At 38.7% G+C, this 15,575-nt stretch overlaps 1 long non-coding RNA gene across 1 annotated transcript in view; it reads right to left on the reverse strand.

Annotated features, from left to right (window-relative positions):
* LOC149443537 (uncharacterized) overlaps positions 1-12,027 on the reverse strand; it is a 113,880-nt gene extending 101,853 nt beyond the window's left edge. Inside the window, exon 1 of the long non-coding RNA XR_016306655.1 lies at positions 11,887-12,027. This is a non-coding gene — a long non-coding RNA (uncharacterized LOC149443537). The remainder of the gene's footprint in view (positions 1-11,886) is intronic.
* Between the last annotated feature and the right edge of the window lie 3,548 nt (positions 12,028-15,575).

Here is a 15,575-nt window from a genome sequence, read left to right on the forward strand (position 1 = left end):
AATTATCTGCACAGGATGCACAGGTGTTCCATGAATGTTCAATTTGGCATCTGTGTGGGTGCACGCTCATGTGGCTGTTTGTCCCCAAATGCAGACAGTGTGAGTTCAGGGATAAGCACATTGATGTCAGATTGGAAGCAATGGCTGTGACCATGCAGCCGCTATGTCCCAATTGATTGGAATTGCATGCATATGGATGCAAGGAACACCGGTGCATCCTGTGCAGACAAACATGGCCCTCAAATGGGTGTACCCTTAAGTACACCCATGTGAATGAGGCCTAATGCCAACCAGACACTAGGCAAAAAATTGTTCAAACCCATTTTCGACTAACGAACATTCAGCACTCGGTAGTGAGAGCAAACAATAGTATCATCATGTAATCACTGAATTTTGAGCAGTAAATTGTTGAATGGACATAAATGAATCCATTTTTGTTTGTTTTGTCACATACAGTATGTGCAGTACAAATAGGGTGGGGTCAAGACCTCTGTGTGACCACTACAGTTCACTGTAATTGTAGTTAATTAACTGACCATAAATAATTGACTCTAACTTCTCTGTTTGTAAAATACATAGTTACTTGGTAAGTGTGGCTTAAAAAAGACAAAAGTCCATCTAGTTCAAAAAGTTATAATCCTATACCCAGAATTGATCCAGAGGAAGGCAAAAAAAACCCAGCAAAGCATGACCCAATTTGCTCCTGTATGGGAAAAAATTCCTTCCTGATCCCCCGAAAGGCAATCAGATATCCCTGGATCAACTTTACCTATAAATGTTAGTATCCAGTTACATTATGTGTATCTAGGAAAGAATCCAGGCCTTTTTTAAAGCAATCTACTGAGCTGGCCAGAACCAACTCTTGAGGGAGTCTATTCCACAGTTCTTACTGTGAAAAAAACCTTTCCGTATTTGGAGATTAAATCTCTTTTTCTCCAGACGTAAAAAGCACCCCCATGTCCTTTGTGATGACCTCAGGGTGAATAACTATACACCGAGTTCACTATATGAACCCCTGATGTATTTATACATGTTGATCTTATCCCCCCTTAATCTCCTCTTCTCAAGAGAGAATAAATTCAGTTCCTCTAATCTTTCCTCATAGCTGAGCTCCTCCATGCCTCTTATCAGTTTGGTTGCCCTTCTCTGCACTTTGTCCAGTTCCCCAATGTTCTTTTTGTGAATTGGTGCCCAAACCTGAACTGCATATTCCAGATGAAGTCTTACTAATGATTTGTACAGGGATAAAATATCTCTCTCTCTGGAGTCTATACCTTTTTTAATAGAAGAGAGGATTTTGCTCACTTTAGAAACCGCAGCTTGGCATTGCATTCCATTATTAAGCTTGTGATCTACCAGAACTCCCAGATCCTTCCCCACAATTGATTCCCCCAGTTGTACTCCCCTAGTATGTATGATGCATGCATATTCTTAGCACCCAAGTGTATAACCTTACATTTATCAATATTAAACCTCATTTGCTACATAGTTGCCCTATTAAACAGTGCAATGAGGTCGGCTTGTAAGTTGGAGACATCCTGTAAGGACGTTATTCCACTGCACAGCTTGGTGTCACCTACAAAGACTGAAACTGTATTTTTAATTCCAGACCCTATATTTTATATATATATATATATATATATATATATATATATATATATATGTAAAATAAACAGTAAGGGTCCCAACACTGAACCTTGGGGTACACCACTAACAACCCTAGACCATTCAGAGTATGAATCATGAACCACTACTCTTTGAATACAATATTTTAGCCAGTTTTCTATCCATTTACATACAGATTTTTCCAAGCCCACAGAATTTACCTTACACATTAGTCATGTGTGGGGAACTGTGTCAAACGCTTTTGCATAATCCAAGTGTACCTCGTCCACCGCCACCCCTCTGTCCAAGGTTTTGCTCACCTCCTCATAAAAAGAAATCAGATTTATTTGACAACTCCTGTCTTTCATGAATCCATGCTATCTATTGCTTAAAATATTTTTTTCCAACAAGACCTCATATATATGGTCTTTTATTAAACTCTCCAGTATCTTCCCAACTATAGATGTTAAACTAACAGGTCTATAATTACTTGGTAAAGATTTTGATCCCTTTTTAAATATTGGCACCACATTGACCTTACGCCAATCCAGTGGTACTATGCCAGTCATTAAAGAGTCCCTAAAAATGAGCAACAATGGCTTTGAAATGACAGAGCTCAATTCTTTAAGGAGCCGTGGGTGTATGCCATCTGGTCCAGGTGCTTTCTTAACCTTTATTCTGTCTAAATATTTCTGGATCATGTCAGTTTTAAGCCCATGTGGATCATCTGGGACTGTGGCAATACCATGCCCATTATAGACAAGAGCTCCCCAGTGCTATATATTATTAATATATTTGAAGAATTTTTGGGGGGTTTGTAGTGCTATCTTTTGAAATCTGTCATTCGGTTAAAAATTTCCTTTTTGCATATTATATTCTTTGTATTGTTTAAACGATGATAGCATTCATTCATTTATTTAATAAAAGCTATTTTATTATTATTTATAGCTTTTTTAACTTTGGCCATAAGCCACATAGGTTTGCTTTTTAGCCTTTTAAATTTGTTGCCCATGGGAATATATTTTGCAGTGTATTCACATACAGTCTTTTTGAAGAACTCCCATTTCTGTGTTGTGTTCATCAATGTTAATATTCCCTCCCAGTCTAAGTCTTGGAGAGCAGCTCTCAGCCTCTTAAAGCTGAGCATTTTTATTTTTCCCATTTGTGCTTGTTGTTTACAGCTAACAATAAATGAAATCATGTGATGGTCACTGCTACCCAGATGTTCTTTTATATGGACATTAGTAATAAGTTCTGCATGGTTTGAGATTACCAGGTCCAGCAGAGCATCATTCCTAGTAGGGGCCTCTATGAACTGTACCATAAAATTGTCCTGTAATAGTCTTATAAATGTTTTCTCTTTAACTGTTCCTGCATTATTATCACTGTGCCTTGCAGCCCTTTTGATCTGTGCAAGGAGCTGAGTCTCCACCTCCTCATTAACACTCCATTAAGTTCTCCTTATCTTCTACAACAGCTTCAATCCACTGACACTATACTGTAGCTGCACTGAGCCGTTGATTTTATAGTGAGCAGGCTAGGTTGTTAATTTTCCCCTTCTTAACCATTCTTCTGAATCTGATGAGCTGGGTTTAAAGGACCATGGAGTATCTGAAAATTTGCCTGGATAAATGTGCCCCAAAATTCACCCATTCATCCACATTCAAATACCAGGGATCCAACATGGGGGTGAATATAAACTTTATTTCCAAATGAAGCCTTCAGACAGCATATTTTAAGAATTGATGCAGACAGGAAGTTGTTTTAAGAGGCCAGAATTCAGCAGTCCTGAGGTGCAAAAAAAGACAAATAAAGGGGAAAATAGGAAATAGTTTTCACAGTAGTTTAGCTATCTAAGTTTCATACAGAAAAGTTTTTCATCTACTTTAAATGTTCTAATTATAGAATAAGGGCCAATCACATGAGAGGCCAGGAAAGTAATACATTCTAGAACCTTTGGTCTTGCTAAATATTTTAACTGAAACACAAAAAAACCATGTAAGTAATTGCATTTTTTTTCTTTGCAAAGCCTAGATGGTTTAGACTGTTTATTTTTATAATTTTTTTTTATTATATGCTCTTTGCATACAAACCTTTCTACATTGATAATACATTTTGTATACATTTAGAACTACTCTAGTCCTTTTTATAAAGAATAAAACAAAATGGCATTTATGATCTTCCCATATCAGGGGTAAGTACAGAATACTATTCACTTTGTATGCAGGAAAAAAGATAAAAGTAGTAATATTTACTTATCATAGCGCCTAATTTTAAAATAATACACGTTATGTAATGTTGTTATTTGAAATGCACTATTTTCTGTATTTTTTTTTTCTTAGCTGTCCCAATTATAATAAAAGCAGAGAATTCATGTTTGATATATGTAAAGTTGGCTTTTTCTCAGCTGCTCTGCCTTAACTGAACAAAAGAGGCATAAAGGTCTGAACTTGAAGCAAATGATTGGATACAGTTTGTATTTTTTTTTTTTTTTTGAAGAATGAAATCAAGCAAGTTAAAAGCTGCATTCAAATACATAACCTCCAGCTTCTTAACTCACCTGGAGAGCTTTCTACCCACAATGCACTAAGTGGATGATTAAAAAGAAATGGGGGCTTAACCGAGGGGTAAGCATAGTGTCCCTTGAGCACTACAGAGCACTGAACCATGCAGCTACAGCTGTCCTCCAAACAAGGCCGACATTCTTTATTTATTTGTCATGAAATATTTATAGATGTTATGAAAGGTTTAAAATAATGTGTCTGTGTCTTTTCTTTCTCTCTTCCTCTTGCCCTGGCACACTGTTTTCTAATGCATAAATAATTCTGGCCTGTGGACAGCAGGACAGCACATTCGCTGGGATGTATCCACTGTATCACATTCTTTCTGCCTCAGAGAAAAAATCATTCCTAGTAATTTTCTACACTTATACAATCTGCGTTGAAGGTAAATAATTGATGTATGAATTTAGGACTAAACTCCAACACAATATGACTTTATGTCAAGGGTTACTCCCAGAAGATTTCAGCTAAATCATTTCACAAAATGGGTTCTTTCAGTAGAGAAAAAAACAGTTTGAAATTATTTTAATGGAAAGATGGGACCTCTCAGTAGCATCTTTTTGATGAGGTCTTTTTTTGCGTGGCTGGAAATAAAACTAGGCAATCTACCCATTATGAGATTGGAAATGTTTCATTTCTGATCATAAATGGATTTTTTTAGCCTGACACAGACAGTTTTTCATGTCTGTCATTTTTTTTTATCCCTGTTTGATTGTGATATTACATTTTGCATGTGATAGGGTGCCCTCTGCTTTTCATCCTGGTGTCTTTTCCAGGAAGTACAATTATGCTTTAAATTTATTCATTGTTATTCTGAAAACGAATTAGACAAAGGGTAGCTTAGAGCAGTGGAAAACAACTTCATATTTAATTTTGTGTTAAAACATTTTCTGTTTTAGAATGAAAAAGAATGGACCTTACATTCTCGAATAAAACCAAAAAAAAAAAGTTTTATTAAAAATTATATTAACAATAATAAACACACACACACACATACATATGTGTGTATACATCACTACCACATTATTACTGTTATATACTGTCACATGTAATATATAATATTAATTTTACAAAGCATTATAAATTACTTGATTTAACAAGTTATATAGCACATTCTCAGTATTCAGCACAAATCTGGAGGACAGGACACAGTTTTTTCTTTCTATTGGTTGAACCAGATGTATTTGTGGATTCTCAACCTATCTATAATTTTACAAATTTAGGTTCCCCTTCCTCAGTCACGCCCTCTCTTTTTTTCCTGCTGTTATCTGGCTGGACAGTTAATGACCCATAGAGACTTTATGGGTGCTCTTTGCCTAACCAGATGCTGCTCCAGTGATGGGCACCACTATAGAGATGCATTAATTTAAGTGGTAACCATATTTGGTTTACAAATTAACCTAAGACTAATTTTTGAGCATTCTGTTGATTTTTATTTAAACACTTGTTTGACTAATGCGGGTCTTGAGTACATTAGATATTTTTTTAAGAAGAAATTCATCTAGTACTGCTCTGGATTTTTGGATCTGGGTAATGTTGCCTATTTTCCAATGTTTTCCTTGCCTGCCCATAAATGCCACACACTAATGTTTCTTGAGTTGTCTGCTTGTGTGTAGTAAGTTTTTTCAATCAGAACATTTTTCTAGGTTGGCACCTTTTTGAAAAGTGTGTGTTTGTTAGCATGTGGGCATGTCCAAGTGTACGTTTTTATGTGTGTGTGTTCATGTGTGTGTGTTCATGTGTGTGAGTCCAGGTCATAACATAAACTGCTGCCATCTAGATGGACTTACTGAACACTAAACCACACTAAACCACACATCAATGTGTCCAGTCCTGTACTATGGAAATAAAAAAAAATAGAATGTTTGTCAAGTTTCCTGGCAGCTAGCACCTACAAAAGTAAGGACGGGTATTAGATATGTTGATGTTCGCTCTGATAACTCTCTTCAACAAGTCTCTCTCCTTTGCATAAGTAGATAAATACAGGGAACTTGGTAGTTATAGCAATAAAACTGCCTGGGCTAAAGGATGTGAACACGTTTCATGCCATCTCAGCGCTTACTCATGACTAAACAGACACACACACAGACAAGATCAGTCTATAATTACTGGTGTGTGTTAATCTCTCAATTTTTCAATGCCTTAACCATAAAGAAGATGAGAAGATACAGTAAAATCACAATTACAAAATACCAAACAAAACAAACATACACCCATCATAATACCAAAACATAAAGAAACAAAACTGAGTATGTAGAGTGCACATGCGAGAGGCCTTGGAGACGTCCATGCAATAACTGAGCTCGGCCACTCGCTGGCACTACCGGCTATATTCAGCCTCTTGGTGACAATCCCACACACCTCAGGCTGAAGGGAGCAGCAATGTACTGTAGGACAGCAGGATTGGAGAAATAGAAGCCCAGCCCACCCAATCAACAGCCCCGATCCCCCCCACACCTCACAGCCTCTGTCATCACTAGCTAAGATGGTGCCAGGGCTGAAGGCTGCAGCATCACACAATTTCAAAATCAGATTGGATGTGAATGGAGCCTATAGTAGACAATAGGCTTGCGACTTGGCCTACAATTTGCAAGTCGCCTGTCATGCAAATTGCATGCCAAATCGCACCCAATGTGAATGGTGGCCACCCAGGTCACATCAAAGTGAAGTCGCATGATTTCAAAGTCGGGGGACATGCTGATGTAAAGTGCGATTTGCAAGACATCTGACACAGATCTCTCTGCAAATCGCATGAAAAGTAGTGTATTCATTGCTTTATAAATCGTGGCTTCGACCAAGTTTGAACCACACCAATATGAATGTTCTAATAGCGGTCACATTGAGTGCGACTTTGCATGTGATTTGTGCGACATGCGACTTGCAAATCGTATGCCAAGTCGCACCCTATTGTCTGCTATTAGAGTGGTTTCCAAATCGGCTTTGATGTGACCGGGGTGTAAGATCTTTTTATGTTTGATTTCCGGAGTGTTTTTTTGATTTATGGGAAATCCCGCATACTAGCAAATGTGAATTGACATTTTCAGTATTGCATGCGAGATGTGGACATGTGACTGCCTTAATGCATGCGATAATCTGGAGTGAATTGTGTCCATAGTGCCAATAAATATTGCCATGGGGTTCCCCTTCACATCCCTGTTCAATGCTCTGTTGTTGCTGCACAGGTACACTTCACTGTGGATTTCTTTCTGATTCTGATTTGTGGGGCCTGTATACCAAGGGTTAACGCAAGTGGGAAGAGGATTGGTGCCCGATAATCAGGTGCAAACACTTTCTCTGACCAAATGAATGACAGTGGTCGGTGTGGCCTTCATTGGGGGTGGGGCCTTGTTTGGCATGCTCCAATTGCAACCTATGTTATATAAAGACCTACAGTAGTGGGTGATTTCCTGTTACTAGGCCAGGTTATTTTCAGCAAGTCCGTGCTTGTGGTGATTTGGGGAGGAAGAGATATTGTGCTGAATTGCCCCAGACCCCACTCAGGCTGTGTTTTGATGTGGGCTGTAAATGTTTTGCATTTTTTTCCTTCTAAAGTGTGTTTGTGTGTTATTGTACAATGATTGTGTGTTTATTATCTTTGCATTGTAATCCTAACACATGTCAATTGCTTTGCTCTTCCAAATCTGCACTTGGCTATAGTTTGCTTATTTAAACTGAAATGCAGTTTTAGGACAAACCTGATGAGAAATGTATGTCTGGGGGATCTGGGGAGGTGGGAGGCGTTTGGTATTTTGGCACTACCTTATGTATTTTTATATTGATATTTTGATCTGCAACCTGTTTTTTGGATAGATAATCCTACTGATGGTGATGTGTTAATTGTATGGCCCTGAAAATGTTGCTTGAAGAAGTTGACTGTACCCACTTGTTGCTGCTGTCCAAATAAATGTGGAATATGTATTTGATCAATAAATGTTTGGACTATGTATTTTTTTTTTTGGGGGGGGGGGGTTATTTCATGTTCAATATACTAGCTATACTAGCACCCCTAACACTTATATTTTGCGAGCTATATAATATGCCCAAATCTAGCTTGTTAGAGTGCACATATGCAAGTATGTCCAAACTAACAAACCAAAAGCATCCTATTGCACCACAAGACCATGTTGTGTACCAATGAATAGGTCATGTTCAGTGTGCAGCTAGCTATTCTTATTCTACAATCCTCTTAAGAGCAATAAATTAGGCCCCCAATTTATGTTCACTTTGGCCCTTACCGGCAAACATATATTCACCAATGCCAAATACACAATAGAGCTGCAAACATATATTCACCAATGCCAAATACACAATAGAACTGTAAACATATATTGGCGAATGTCATATACACAATGGAGTCACGTGGAAAATTGCTATGGTGCACAAATAAATGGCAAGACGGCTGTTGGAGGAGGCGCTAGAGCAGCTGTCATACCGGAAATACTTCATCACGTTTGCGGAAGGAAGTTTGCACACACCCGGAAGTGGTAGTGGGGAGTGTTAGTGGATGGGAGTGTAGTTAGGAGAGTTTAGTGGTAATTTGCAAATCTATTTTTTGGCTTTGTAAATATTTCTTTTGTGGAATTCCAGACCACATCTGGACATGGCGAGATCGCTGTTCTCCACCGAGGAGCTGATCCTCATTTGCCGGGGAAACATTACTAATAATTGTTGTATTTCCAGTTGAAAACATGCCCGATTCCTAGATACATTGAGATACATAGCAGAGGTTCAAGGTATTCCATAGAAGAAGTTATTGTTCTTCCTAACTATACAGGTGGCACAGACACAAGCATAGACCCAGGGCCACTGTTAGATATCACGGGGCCCCGTACAGCATACCTGACAGCCCCCCACCGCCAGAGAAAATATCCTAATTATGGTAAAAATACACTAAAAACATTATTAATGGACACAATACCAACCAAATTCCTGTTAAATCTAAATGATAAAACTGTACTGAGTTAATAAAGAAAGCTGTGTGTGTAATTGAGGTCTTGGGGCTCATTCACATGGGTGCTGTGGCCTGTAGAGTGTGAATCAGTGGTTTGTTTTTGTGGCTGTCACCATTTGCAGGCAACGTTATACTATGGAAATGCTGCATATCCTAATTTGACAAGCAAATGGGTGCAGGTGTACAGCCCTGTATATTTACATGTGAATGTACAGTGAGCATTCAGGGCCACTTCTCCTTGCCTGCGCACCTGTCAGATTAAAACCTGTGTTTACACAGCTGATGTGTCCCCATAGTGTAACAGGTGGCTCCAGCCACATGAACAACCCACTCATTCATGCTGTACAGGACAGAGGACCTGTGTGAATGTGGCATTTTTGACTTTTTTTTCCTCAGCTCATTAATTTCAATGGGCTGCCTAACATGTGGGAACATGCAAAAATACTGCAGGCATATTATTTTAAAAGTGTGTCGCACCTAACCGCATAGTAGTGTGGGGCCATGCGTTTTGGTGGCTGTGAATGCATCTGTGTTTACTAGATGTGTGGAGGTGCAATTAAGTTTTAATCATGGTACCTGCGCACATCTGCAAAGGGCATTGCATTTCTTTGCTGTGCAGGAAAATGCGTGCTCTTGCATGCGTTTCTGCACCACAAATGGTGTGAACAAGTCCTAAGGGCCAGTTCACATTATAGAAGCACAGTCTAGATGTGTTCCAGATGTGTTTTTGCATGCACTTTTTTGATGCATGTTCAGCTTGTTCCAGTGTATTTTGGATGTGTTTTTGATGTGTTCCAGTGCATTTTTTTATGCTTTCCAGTTAATTTTTCCCCTCTCTTTTTCTTCAATTTAATTAGGTGCATGTGCGTTTTAGTGCATTCCAGGGCGTTTTACCGCGTTCCAGTACAGTTCTATACATAAACAATGCAGCCTGTTTGACTTTTTTGGCAGCACCTGCAACGCACTGGAACTGCAAGCGCTGATGTGAACTATGACATTGACAACCATATAACCTTCTTTCTGTGCGTTTTGGATGCTGAAAAAGAAACTGAAACACATGTAGTGTGAACTGGCCCTAAAAGTTATCATAAGTAAGGGAACGGGACTGACCAGGAATTGTGAATTCAATCAGACTAGTGGTGAGATACAATTAGCAATCTTATAATAATGCTAGATCTGAGCTGTAGCTGATAGGAAATGAGACACATTAACTTGATCAGTGAATAAATAGTTGAATAAAAAGAGTGGTGCGGTGATACATAGATATGCAGATGGAACAAGTGATGACAGGGGGGTGGGGGAGGGGTCAAGTTGTATAAGGAGAGAGGTTTAAGGGCTCGTTCACACTTGACTTTATTTCTACTCTCGCCAAACGACCCTATAGCGTTTGAGAGGTGTTTGGGAAGCGTTTTTAACGCTCCTCAAATGCTCCCCAAATGCCCTATGCGTGATTTTGAGGCATTTGATAGGCATTTGCCAAGCATTAAAACTGCACCACAAACGCCTATAATGAAGTTAAATGGTATTAACGCTCCAAAAACGCCTCACAACCGCGTCAAAACTGCACCGCAAACGCCTGCCAGGCATTTGAGGAGTGGCACCATATACTTGAATAGGAGGCCATGATGCAATGCTAACGCTTCAGTGTGAACAGCACTGCGTGCTGCAGAAAAAAAAGCTTTTTAAAGGCCTGTCTGACACCTGCTGACAAAGCTAGTGTGAACATAGCCTAAGAGAAGAGAAACAAAGTTGCAATGAAATATAAACAGAAGGAAAATTAAAAGTTTCAAACTTGTCAGAAGAACAGGGCGCAGGTAAGATTCACTCCCTTTCCACTTTCTAGTCAGTAGCCAAGATCCTAATTGATTGATTGCAATATTCCTGGCACTGACAGAACCCTGGAAATTGATCTCCATATTTTGGGCTTTTACAAATGTCAAGGAGCTTACAATCTAAGGCCAGAAACTCAGATGTCTTTGGAGTGTTGGCAGAAACACACCCATGCAGAGCAAGCATGCAAACTCCAGACAAGTGCAGCCATGACTGGGATTAGAACCCATGACTCAAGTGCTGTAAGTTCTGAGTTCTAACCACTAAGCCACTGTAGGAGACAGGGTTTGAGCTGGAATGTAGATGCCTGCAGATACCTGAAGAACATGGAGTTAAATGGATTAAATTTAGCTTTAAGGGCACTGAAAGATAAGAAGGTAATATTACCTATTATATTTTGTAAGGTCTTGTTATTATATTAGGCCTGTAGTTATAGATACAGCATGGTCAACTGAGGCAAAGTGGGATTGTCCTAGAAAGATACGAAGGGGGGAGAAACAGTCAAGACATAGGAATTTATGCGTGATTATATTTCATATTTTTCGGGTGCACATAGGGTCAGTAATATTAGAGTGTGTAATGCAATGCTGGATTCAATAACTAAAAGCAAGTCATATACACACAATTACACACACACAGGTACATTTAACCAGCATTTACACCATTAATTATTCTAAGCATGTGAAAGACCCTCTACCAAATGAACACCTACCCTGGCACATCATAGCATTCACTCTGCACTCCAAGAAATAACAAAATCCAACTGCAATATTCTTGCACTGTCAAAACCTCTACTTTTATTATCACACAACACACAGGAGGATATATCTTATAGTCATCACAATCTGCATAATAACACACACCAATAATAATGTGAGCATTACAGAATGAAATAGACACATTTTTTGACAGTGTCACAGCATAGAATTAATACATTACCAAAGCTATGGGAAGACGGGAAGGAACAGACCCCAATGGAACCATAATGCTTAGGGGTCATGGGTAAGCCGTAAACACGACCAATTGATGAGCCCATATAGCCTTGGCAAGAGTCCCAGCATCAGAGCATCCTCGTCTGCATAGGAAGGCTCCCATTGATTACTCTTAAGCTCCCCGTTTTTAAACCCTTTTTTTGGCAGCTTTCCAAAAGTGGGCGGGTGTCACACCCACTATAGGAGGAGCTATCAGAAAGGTTCCCTGAGGATAACAGAGTCACGTCCAGCCACTATATTGAACAAACAACGTTATCTAAGAATATCATACTTTTGCTTCAGCTCAGCTTCATATCTACCCTAAACTTAAAGATTTTTTCTTATTTATCCTAAACTTAAAGATTTCTAACTTCTCATGCAAGTAGACATCTTTAATTGCACAAACAAGTTCTTATCTAATTTAAGCAGTCTAATGTAACATTTCTAGATGTCACAAACACGTTCTATCCCACAAACAAGTTCTTATCTGCTTTAAGTAGTTTAATATCTTGTGATTTGATGTTGACTCTGTTCCTTTAGCCTAGAGAAATGACATCAGTCACTTCTCATGCTCCTGGCATCTGGACAACAATGCTCTATTGTAAAAACTACCCAAGAAACAAAGGGTCCAAGGCCAACACATTTCATAGGCATTAGAGAGTGAGAGCAAGGAAAGGACTTTGGAACAACAAGTTCCCAAGTGTAGTGAATGATACCAGTGTTGCTGCTTCTACAGCTGTTTTTCTTTGTATCTTTTAAGGTTACTTTGTGGTAAAACAAGGAAGCACGAAACCCTATGTAGTATATATGAGAGTTCTTCAAAATATTTCAGCTAATTTTTTTAACATAAATATAAGGATAAACGTGCAGAAACTGTTTGACGACCCCTCATATTTGTGCTTTCACTAAACAAGAATGCTGTAAATACAAACTACTTACAATTGTAGGAAAACAATACAAGACACACAATACCTAACCTTCTTAGCACTAGCAAATGAGCCTGAATAATGGTCTGTGTACAATAGGGATGCACTAAAAATCTCTTAGCCTGGTTTATAGAGGCTTCACAAATCTCCATCAGTTACTTGGGCTCCAGGCTCTAAAGTGATTGCAGGAAATTGGGCAATAGCATTATCCCCAGGTGAAGTTCCTTCTGACAATAGCAACCTCTTACTTCTTGTGTTGTATTGGAACCCCCTAACACAGACATTTCTTGTTGTTATGGAGTACTCCTTTCAACTTATTCTGCTGGTCTTTTTTTAGAGATATAATTATAGGACATTATTGAAAATTATTTAAATTTAGGAAGAAATATCGTTTAATTAGGTTGATCTGTCCCACAAGTGTCAAGAGAAGTGAGCTCCTAAAGAAGACACGTGACCACACAATGAATCTTAAACTGCATAAGGGGTTCTTTACTATTAGAGTGGCAAGGATGTGGAACTGTCTTCCACAGTTGTTGGTGTCAGCAGGAACTGTAGATAAATTGAAGACAGGTTGAAGTGGATGGACTGGTGTCTTTATTCAACCTTATCAACTATATAACTATCTAAATTGAGGTACCCATTTGGGTGTCAGGGGCAAGAGCTTTCACCTTGAGGTCAAGTGTGCAAAAAGTGATTTGCCCAGTTTATAGCAATTCTAGAGAAAGTCCCAAAATTATTCAAAGGCAGTATGAAAGGGCAGCTTGTAAGGAGTGTGTAGGATCATTAAGGTATAACAAAGCAATATTCACATAAATGGAGATCTTTTCATGTGATGGACCTATCAGTATTCACGAACAGAACTATACTAGTGCCTCCTTTGTACAGTGTCTCCAAAAATGCAGAGTTCACAGGATTGGCCCCGTTCTCTGCCAGCACTAGTGCTTAGCCCCTCCACTGTTTTTCACAGAAGATTTGTACCAATTGATTGTGGGCCAAGGCAATTTATAAGCACAACAATACATCGCCGCCCACCCAAATTCAGCTCTTGCCAGACAATTCGCATGGAAACCTATCATGGCTTCTGAATTTAAAACTTCTTTGGGACTTACATTCAACATGGGCATTACAAAAAAAGAATGAATTTCGTTCATATTGGTCCACAGACAGGCTGAATTGTGAGAGGGAAAGCCAGAAATATTGTACAGTTAATGCACAAAATGTAAGCAGCTTTATTAGGCTGCAATTTAAGTGGGGGAGAAAAGGCAAGTTGTAATCAAGAGATGAAAATTAGAGTGCACTAGTTCACAGAAAATAGACAGAAATATTACATAGTTAGTGCCCAATATGTAAGCAGTCTTACCAGGCAGCAGTTTAAGAGAGAGAGTTGATTTATTAAGAACAAAAATTAGAATGGATTTTTTCGGAGTCAGTAACAAGAAATATCATACAATCTCTGCACAGTATGTATGCAGTTACAGGCATCATCCTGGTATCGTTTTTTCAGCTGGCAGTCGGCTTTAATTTAAAAGCAATCCTAGTGGCCAATTAGCTGCTGAATTGTGGCCCCCTCCTGCTGCATTCCACAGTTTTCTTGGGCTCTTCTGTTCCACAGGGGAATCAGAGATTGCAGCCAGTAGATCCGCTGGCTGACTATAGAGCTGATCAGAGACCAGAATGACTTCAATCATCTCTATAGTCTAAGAAATCAGAAGCTATGAGCATTTCATTCACTTCAGTTTTGCAAGATATAAACAGCACCATTTGTAAATTGGAAAAGCATCTAATCACACCGATATTGGTGAGATTAGATAATGTAAGGGCAGAGGAGATATCTAGAGTCTGATAGGCCCCATATTTCTCAAAGAAGAAGATATGACAATGCCCATTGAAGTTATAGGGGATATTTGCATTCCCTGTGATACCATGATAAAAAAAAATAAAGGGACAGTGTAAAAATAATAAAAAAAATCAAAATAACGAAAAAAAAAAAAGCACCCTTGTCCCCCTGCACGTGTTCACCTGTACGTGCAAGCTTTGACCCAGTGACAATATGTAAACAGCAGTTGCACCATGCATCTGAGGTATCACCATGAACATCAGATTGAGGGCAGTAATTCTAACACTAGGCCTCCTGTGTAAATATAAAATGCTGACCTGTAAAGGCTTTTAAAGCGTCACCTATCGATAATAGAAATGTATGTACTTTGTTTCCATTGCACCTGCATGTGCAATTTTAAAGCATGTCATGTTTGGTATCTATTTATTCAGTGTAATGTTGTCTTTTATAACTTATCAAACAATCAGGCAATATATTGTGTTTTTGTGTATTAAAATTCCAAAAAGTGTTTTTTTCCAAAAGATTTGCATTTGAAAAATCTCTGTGCAAATAATGTGTGACATAATAAATTTCAACACCCACCGTTTTATTCTCTAGGGCCAGTGCTTTAAAAAAATAGATAATGTTTGGGGGTTCAAAGTAATTTTCCTCTTTTTTCTTCCGAACAAACAGTGTCAGAAAAGGATTGGTCTTCAAGAGTAGGTGATGTGTGACATAAGTTTCTAATGGTGGCTCTGAAATTATTATTATTATTATTATACAGTATTTATAAAGCGCCAATAGTTCACTCAGCGCTGTACATTACAAAGGGGGACAGAACATGTGACAGAACAATACCAATACAATGCAAAACATGAGGGGATCGAGGGCCCTGCTCTTTCGAGCTTACAATCT

The sequence above is a fragment of the Staurois parvus genome, unplaced genomic scaffold, assembly GCF_062004578.1.
Source record: "Staurois parvus isolate SC_StPar_1 unplaced genomic scaffold, SC_StPar_1.0 ptg000850l, whole genome shotgun sequence".
Lineage (NCBI taxonomy): Eukaryota > Metazoa > Chordata > Amphibia > Anura > Ranidae > Staurois > Staurois parvus.